A 9,559-nucleotide genomic window follows, 5' to 3' on the forward strand; every position below is an offset into this window, starting at 1 on the left:
GACCTAGGGCCACCGCTGGTTGGTGAATACCCTACAGGGCACAAAAAACCCCAAAGCTGTAATACTTGTGATTATTTCCCTACAGGACAAAATCTTTTTTTAATTTTTTTAAAAATTTTTTTATTATGTTAATCACCATACATTACATCATTAGTTTTAGATGTAGTGTTCCATGATTCATTGTTTGTGCATAACACCCAGTGCTCCATGCAGAACGTGCCCTCTTTAATACCCATCACCAGGCTAACCCATCCTCCCACCCCCCTCCCCTCTAGAACCCTCAGTTTGTTTTTCAGAGTCCATCATCTCTCATGGTTTGTCTCCCCCTCTGATTTCCCCCCCTTCCTTCCATTCTTCCCCTCCTGCTATCTTCTTTTTTTTTTCTTAACATATATTGCATTATTTGTTTCAGAGGTACAGATCTGAGATTCAACAGTCTTACACAATTCACAGTGCTTACTAGAGCACATACCCTCCTCAGTGTCTATCACCCAGTCACCCCATCCCTCCCACCCCACCCCACACTCCTGCAACCCTCAGTTTGTTTCCTGAGATTAAGAATTCCTCATATTAGTGAGGTCATATGATACATGTCTTTCTCTGTTTGACTTATTTCGCTCAGCATAATACCCTCCAGTTCCATCCACGTCATTGCAAATGGCAAGATTTCATTCCTTTTGATGACTGCATAATATTCCATTGTATATATATACCACATCTTCTTTAACAGGACAGAAATCTTATGCATTCCCACTAGACAAGGTCACTAATACATCACTGCATTTCACAGTGTCTAACCTCTAATAATAAATAGTAAACGGTACGTCAAGCTCAGGTCCACTCTCCTAGGCAACTGAAGAATCCTTGGGTGATCTTGTGGAACATCACCCTGGTATGGTCATAAGAGGTCATGCTACCCACATTTTTGCCTTACTTCCACATTTTAAATGCTTTTCTTAACAGCTCCAAGAATTAAAGAGGGCCTGCTTATGAGCGGATGTGTTCAAAGCACATCCCCCTCTTACCTGACTCCCTCCAAGTGTTACAATAACAAGAACAGAACTTGGGGGCCACTCTTTCTGTGCCCACTGACGGCCACTTGTCGATCCTGTTATTTTGTCATTTGGTGCCACTGAATTTTCTGCAAGGACTATTTTGGGAAACTTTAAAGTATTAAGAGTGAACAAGAGCCTGCTTCTATCTACATGACCCCACAGCACAAAAACAGTTTAGTAAGTTTCAAAACAAAAATATTTTCCTGAGGACTGAACAATACAAGATATCAGGAGCCTAATGTGTTGAGGCTCTGACGAGAAGTCCTTCCAAATGAAGCTATAATTAGTTCTCTCAAGAGCCAGGAGCCCTTGTTTGTACACCCAGATGAGCCCACATTTCCTAAAGCCATCAAAACCCGCTTTAATTAGTCTGTTAATAGAAACTTGCTGTGAGTCCAGGTAATCCTGGAATCCAAGTTTTGCCTCCAGTCTCTGTTCATTCAGTTCAACATCACGTAGCAGGAGGAATCCAGTGATTTTGTTAACGAAAATAAGTTGACTTATCAGGTTTTAAAAATCAGACTGAAAAACAGGAATCATTTGGTAATCTTTCCAGTTAAAATATGAACAATATGATGTTAGTTCTTGGCAAACTCTCAGGTTTTCTAAATAATTTAATTACCCGTATTATTTATAGAAAAGCGTGTTTTTTTGTTTGTTTTGATTTTAAGCTTGGGATGCCTCTGGTGTTCTGACCAGCACCCCCTACCCCAGCCATGGCTCTCCCCGTGCATGGCCTGAGAGCTCAGTCCTGTCCCTGTCATTTAATGTTCTCAGTTAGGGGCTCCTCCACTGGACAGTTGGGAGTGCCCTGAGCTCCCCACCATTTCCTGCCACAACCTTCATGCTTCCTCCTTCTGTCTGAAATAATCTTTCCTTCCTCATCTGCTTTATGAGACCTCTAGTTCAGCCTTCAAAGCCTGGCCCGTGAGTGAGCCTTTTGATTCCATCTGAGCAGTTAACAAACTCCTCTTTCAAGCCGCATCTGGTTTTGGATCGAACGATTAATACTACTGTCTACTAATACCATTAATATTTATCTATCAATACTTCTCTGAGTGATAACAATTCCACTACAAGTAATTGCAAAAACCCTGGCTGCTGTGTATCAAGCACCCCTTATGTGCTGGATGTCAGGCCAAATCCTTTATATTTTGTCCCCCATAGTTCTCAGAACATCCCCAGGAAGTAATCTGTCACCATTCGACAGAGAAACTGAAGTTCAGAGGGATTAAAATCTTTTTTTTTTTTTAAGATTTTATTTATTTATTTGACAGAGAGAGACACAGCGAGAGAGGGAACACAAGCAGGGGGAGTGGGAGAGGGAGAAGCAGGCTTCCCACTGAGCAGGGAGCCCGATGCGGGACTTGAACTCAGGTCCCTGGCATCATGACCTGAGCCAAAGGCAGATGCTTAACAACTGAGCCACCCAGGCACCCCGAGAGATTGAAATCTTACTAATAGAGGTGACATGGCTCTCAAGTAGGACTTGAAGACGTGTCTGTCCCCAAAGAGCATGCTAATTAAAATAAGGTGACACTAAGTTCCCCCCCCACCCGCTGTGGGAATAGTTGCTATTAAGAGTAACTCTGATCCCATGGGTTCTTCCCTCACTTATTCTTGTAGGACGTTGGCTCCCTTAAAGTTCCCTCCAGGATTTCTGGTGGGTCTCAGAGCGTCCCTCACATGTGCCCATGAGCTTGTCAAATCCCATCGGCTGTGACACACCTGCTGGGGACCAGGGGGTCCCCTGTGGGCGGCTCTGGGTTGGGTCCTGGCTGCTGGGCGCCAGTTCTCCACCAGGTGTCATGCTCTCTCCTTCCTGGCACTGCTCTCTTCCCCCCCCGGGGCCCTCGGAGGGTGCGGGGGGGGGGGGGGGGGGGACCGGCAACTCCTCCAGGACCTCGCTTTGTGTTGCATTCTGGGAAGGAAGGCCTCAAGTTCATGTTTATTACATTCCAGCATTTTATCACCTTGCTGCTGATTTCCCTAAGACTCAGACATGAGTCCCTGGGAGGTCATGCCACACTGTCCCAGTGTTGATGCCTCAGTGGACTGAGAGCCCCTTCCCCAAGCTGGCGGAGGTGTGCTGACTGGGTGTGCTCACGGGGCCCAGATGCTCCGCCCTTGGGAAGGACAGCCCCCAAGCAGCGTGTGCCATTGCCCAGACTTGTGTGGCCCAGCTTAAGTGTACACTCTTCAGAAGCCCTCAGAGTGGTTTTTTGGTGGGTCAATGCCGTGGAGTGACTGGGCCGGCCCCCAGATCCCTCTGTTCACTCCAGCAGGTGCAGAGTGCTGGGCCTGCTTTCCCCAGGTGGGGGGCTGCATGGCACCACACTGCTCACAATAGCTTCAAGCCCGCTGGTCCAGTGACTGAGTGAATGAAGGCACACACAATGGAATTATGTGTCTGCTAGCCACGTACTGACTCTAACACTGAGGCTTATTTTACTTTGGTGTACTTTGTTTTTAGGTCTATAAAAACTGAAAATAAAGGGATTTTGCGTAGGTTATGAATAATAATTAAAAAAAAAACAATAGATTACCTCTTGAGTTTCCTTCTGGTCTAAGTAGAGATTACGGCACAGCAGGTTTCATGTCAACAAGCTCAAACATGAATCTATCTGTCAATAACCACTCAACTGGGCCTCACTCAGAACCTTTCAGGTTGGGTCCTGCGGTTCTGCAAGCACATTATACTCGCCCAAGTGTCTTTCCCACAAAGGACATTCACTTTTTTCTCCTGATTACTAACTTAATCGCAGAGTGATCACAGAATGTGTGAAACTGCTCTTTGGCATCTGCTGAGCTTTGCTCTGTGGCCTCCCGTGTAGATGGTTTTTATTTAAGTTCTGGGCTGGCTTTGAGGAAGTAGGTGAGGTGTCTCTGATGCTCCAAGAGGTGTCGTGCAGAACCTCAGCTCTCTGTCCAGGATTCTGCCGACCATGCAGACCCCTGTGCCCTCCCCCCTCCTTTTCTCCTTTCCACTCCTGGGAAAGGCTCAATTTGCAAATCATCCACAGCTTTGAGTTTGTGTGGTGGACAGAGTGATGACCAGGCCACGCAGTAATAAAGAGAATCAAAGTCGAGATCAAGTTAAAACATGCCACCATCAGAGCTGTCAGAGTGCCTGTCACATCAGCTTGAGAATCAGCCTTCCTGCATTTGTCAATGCAGATGGGCAACAGTCCACACATCATTAATTAGTCATAAGAAATTCTTGACGTTTGCGCAGCATCTTACTCTTTACAAAACATTCTGCAGCTATTTGCTTCTTGGCTCCTTGCCCAGGTCTGTGGTGATCTTGCCTTAGGAATCAGGGATTCCTGACCCCTGTGGCAGCTGTGCTACTCACCAGCATCCTTTCTGTGAGCACACGTGGTGAAGAGCATCACACGCACTGAGACCCGGGAGGTAAGGCTTCCGATCCCAGCTGGGTACTAAGCTTGCTGTCTGACCTGAGGCAAGTCTTTTGGGGATTTTGCTTCTTCATCTGAATTTTAAAGTAATTGGATCAAATTGGTAATTTTTCAGATGAAATCTTCTCAATATGTAAAATGAGCTGTTTGGGCCTGCAGTCCTCTATCTGTTCCCCTCTGGCTTCCCCATCTTCTACAGAATCCTCTCTGACACTGGAGCACTCCCCAGGGCTCCATAGAAACACTTGACCTCTGTTTACCCTAACATTTTGTGGCTCATTTGGTTTCCTTCTCTGTAAAAGCAAAAGGTCTGGATTCAATTGTCTCCAAAGACTAGTTGACGTCTGTGCTTTAACACCCCGGTTGTAGGATGCTTAGTGGAATGAATAGGCGGCCCCCTCTTCTTGGTCACAGGCCTGGACTTCCCCACCCAGGGGGAGCAGTTTCCTCCTATGAGAACTGAGAGGAATCAGGTTGGCTAGTCTGGGCACCATTTCTGAACATGGGGGGCTGCCCCCTACTGACTTCTGGGAGGACTGTGCTTCCCATAGCATTGACTCATCTATACCTTTCTTTCCATACCACAAATAGTTCCCTGGGGTACCACGCAGAGATAAAGTCCCTCCATAACAAGATCCTGTTATACACTTGGTCACATATTTCCTTTGAATAGTCACCAGTGGAAGAAAAGCTCCTCCCCAAATTACTTCTTTTCCCCTGGGAAAGACTTCATTTGTAATGTAAAAACCCATGGGTAGAATTCTGTTTCTGGGCAAGATGGAATAACAGGGACTGGAATGATACTCTTACCTGAAAAGAAAATAGACACGATATATGAAATGACAATTTTCAGAACAATGGACATCACACAATGGAGGACAGTAACCCTTGAAAGACAGGAAACAAATGACACAAGCTCTATGATTGCCCCAGCTCACCACTTTGAGAGAGTTTCCAGGCTATGGGGCAAGAAATGGGGAAACCAGTTGGAGCTTGGTAGATACCCTAATTTAAAAGACAGAGCTGAGAATCCAGAAAGACCAGGGTGACTAGAATTTATAGGACAGACTACCAGAGAGAAGAGACAGGCCTCAAGAGAGGGGGCTCCAGAGATGTGCAGAGGTTACACCTCAAATATTCAGTAGATTATTGCTCAGCTCATGCATGAGCAATGTCAAAGGCTGGGGAAAGAATTGTCTGAAAGGGTTAAACAATGCCCAGTCCTTACACAGGGCTGGAGATAGTGCCTGTTCTCATCAACACGATTTGAAAATCTCATGAAGTTCACTTACATATCTTCTTTGAAGACATGACTATTCAATTCTTTGCCTGTTTTTCAATTAGGCTGTTTTGGTAGTTGTCATTCAGTTGTGGAAAATTTTTATGTATTCTGAAAATTAATCCATTATTAGATACATGACTTACAAATAGGTTCTCTCATCATTTGTATTGATTTTCACTCTGCTGATAGTGTCTTGGGATACATAAGAATTTTTGATTTTCATAAAGTAAATTTGTGCGTTTTTCTTTTGTTGCCTGTGCCTTTGGAGTCATTGTCAAATCCAATGTCATGAGGCTTCCCTCTGTGTTTTTTTTTTTAAGATTTTATTTATTTATTCATGAGAGACAGAGAGAGAGAGAGAGGGGCAGAGGGAGAACCAGGCTCCCTGTGCAGCAGGGAGCCCAACACAGGACTCGATCCCAGGACCCTAGGACCATGACCTGAGCTGAAGGCAGACACTTAACCGACTGAGCCACCCAGGCGCCCCCCTCTATGTTTTCTAAGAGTCTTAAAATTTGAGTTCTTACATTTAGATCTTTGATTCATTTGAGTTAATTTTTCTTATGGTGGAAGGTAAGGGTTCGACAGTGTTTGTCTGCATGGCAGATATCCAGTTTTCCCAACATCATTTGTTGAAAGGACTGTCCCCTCCCCATTGACTGTCTTGACACACCTGACAGAATCATCTGACCAGATATGTTACGGTTTATTTTTGGACTCTGAATTCTATTCCACTGGTCTATCTGCCCATCTTTATGCTAGTACCACACTGTTTTGATTATTGGAGTTTTATAGTAAGTTTTGAAATCCAATTTTGTTCTTTTTTTTTTCAAGATTGTTTTGACTATTGGAGTTCCATGAGATTCATACAAATTTTAGCATGAATTTTTTATTTCTGCAAAAAAAGATGTCCTTGGGATTTTGAGAGGATTGCATTGAACCTGTAGCTCACTTTGCATAGTACTGGCATCTTAATAGTATTAAGTTTTCCAGTCCATGAATATGGGATGTCTGTATTTATTAATGTCTTTAATTTCTTTCAACAGTGTTTTGTAGTTTTCAGTGTACAAGTCTTTCACCTTCTTCATTAAGTTTATTCCTAAGTATTTTATTTTTTAATACTACTGTAAAAAAGAGTCATGTTCTTAATTTCTTTTCTTCATTTCTTATTGTTAGTGTATGGAAATGAACTAATTTTTGCAGTTGATTTTGTATCCTGTAACTGCTGAATTGTAACTGCTGAATCCTTTTTTTTTTTTTTTTTTTTTTTTTTTTTGGGGGGTTTTTTTTGTTTTGGTTTTTTTTTTTTTTTTTTTAAAACCTATATTTTTTTACATATTAAATTATGTTGTCTGTGAACAGAGATAATTTTACTTTTTTTCCAATTTGCATAACTTATTCTTTTTTTTTTTTTTTTCCTTGCCTAATTGCTCTGGTTGGGACTTGTAACACTGTGTTGAATAAAAGTGTTGAAAACAGGCAACTTTGTCTTCTTCCTGATCTTAGGGGAAAAGCTTCAGTCTTTCATCATTGAGTATAATGTTAGCTGTGGGTTTTTCATGTACAGCCTTTATTAGGTTGAAATTTTTTTCTTTTCTTAGTTTTTGAGGATTTTATCATGAAAGAGCGTTGAAATTTGTAGATTTGTGAAATACTTTTTTCTGCATTAATTCAGATGATCATGTGATTGCTTTTGTTGTTCTTCAATTGTTACTATTTTTTTTTTTTTTAATGTTGAATCATCCTTGCTTTCCAGGATTGAATTCCACTGAGTCATGGCATTTAATCCTTTTAATATGCTGTGGAATCCAGTGTACTAATACTTTTTGAGGATTTTTACATTAACATTTATAGGATCTATTGATCTGTAGTTTCTTTTTCTTATAGTGTCTTTGTCTGGCTTTAGTATCAGGCATATGCTGGCCTCATAGAATGAGTTAGGAACAGTTCACTCCTCTTCAATTTTTTGAAAAAAAGTTTGAGAAAGTTTAGAGTTGATTCTTCTTTAAATAATTGGTAGAATTCACCAGTGAACACAAGAAACAACATGTGTTGGTGAGGATGTGGAGTAAAGGAACTCTTGTGCACTGCTGGTGGGAATGCAAACTGGTGCAGCCACTGTGGAAAGCAGTATAGGGGTTCCTCAAAAAATTGAAAATAGAGTTACCCTTCAATCCAGTAATTGCACTACTGGGTATTTACTCAAAGAATACAAAAACACTAATTTGAAAGGATATATGCACCCTTATGTTAATTGCAGCATTATTTATAGTAGCTAAAATATGGAAATATGGAAGCAGCCTGGTGTCCATCAATAGATGAATGGATGAAGAATATGTGATTTATATATATATATAATATATATTATATATATAATGTATATATAATGAAATATTATTTATCCATAAAGGAATGAAATCTTGCCATTTGCAATGACATGGATGGAGCTAGAGAGTTTAATGCTAAGTGAAAAAAGTCAGAGAAAGACAAATTCCATTCATATGTGGAATTTAATAAACAAAGCAAATGAATAAAGGAAAAAAAGAGAGACAGAGAGACAAACCAAGAAACAGACTCTTAACTAAAGAGAACAAACTGATGGTTACCAGAGGGGAGGTTGCTGGGGGTGGGGGGGAGATGGGTGAAATAGGTGATGGGGGTTAAGGAATGCACTTATCATCATGAGCACTGACGACTAATGTATAGAATTGTTAAATCACTATATTGTACACCTGAAACTAATATAACAGTGTATGTTAACTAAAATAATAATAAGACAAAAAAGGAAAAAATACATGAGCACAGACATTAGCTCTAGGGGAGAAATGGGAGACATGAAGTAGCAGTACTCTGAAATGTATTTTGAAGAAAAATACCAGACTTCATTTCACAAGGATATCACTCTATAAATCATGAAACATAACAATAGATAATATACACTTAAAAAAAAGGCATTTTTGTGACTAAATGGCAGCTTTATCACACTTCCTAAAAACTAACTGAAAATCATAATTGATTGGTTTTCTCTGAGCAGATAAACACATTTTTCTTAGTTTTGTCTCAGTGTGCTATCTTTGAATTTATTCTACTTTGAGTTCATCAAGCTTTTGGATTTGTAGATACACATCTTTTCTTAAATTTCCTTAAATGGGAAATTTTTGGTCATTATTTCTTCAAGTAATCTCTCCACACTGTTCTCCCTCTCTTCCCCAAATGGGACTCCTGTGATGTGTATATTGGTCCACTTGATAATGTTTCATAAGTGCCTTAGGCTCTCTTCTCTTTTCTCATTCTTTTTTCTTTTTTTTCCCCAGACTTGATAATTTAATATGACCTGTCTTCAAGTTCACAGATCCTTTCTTTCTTTTGCCTGTTTGAGTGTGCTGTTGAACATCTCTAGGGAATTTTTCACTTCATTTCTTGTATTTTTTGGCTGTAGAATGTCTGCTTTTTAAATGCTTTCTATCCCTTTATTGGCATTCTCATCCTGTTTGTATTTTCCTTATTTCTTTTAATGTTTGTCCCTGTTTTCCTTTAGTTCTTGAAGCATATTTAAAACAGTTATTTTGGAGTCTTTGTCTATTAAGCCTCATGCCTGTGTTTCTTCAGGGATGGATTGTGGAAATTTATTTTGTTTCTTTGAGTGGGTCATGTTTTCCAGTTTCTTTGTATGTCTTGTGATATATTGTTAAAAATTGATCATTTGACGAAACAGCCATCTCTCCCAGTCTTTACAGAGAGGCTCTGTGCAGGGGAGAGCCTGGTGTGAGAGCTCATGGTCTCTGCAGATCTTTTCCAGGCCT

This window comes from Neomonachus schauinslandi, chromosome 10, assembly GCF_002201575.2.
Source record: "Neomonachus schauinslandi chromosome 10, ASM220157v2, whole genome shotgun sequence".
NCBI lineage: Eukaryota > Metazoa > Chordata > Mammalia > Carnivora > Phocidae > Neomonachus > Neomonachus schauinslandi.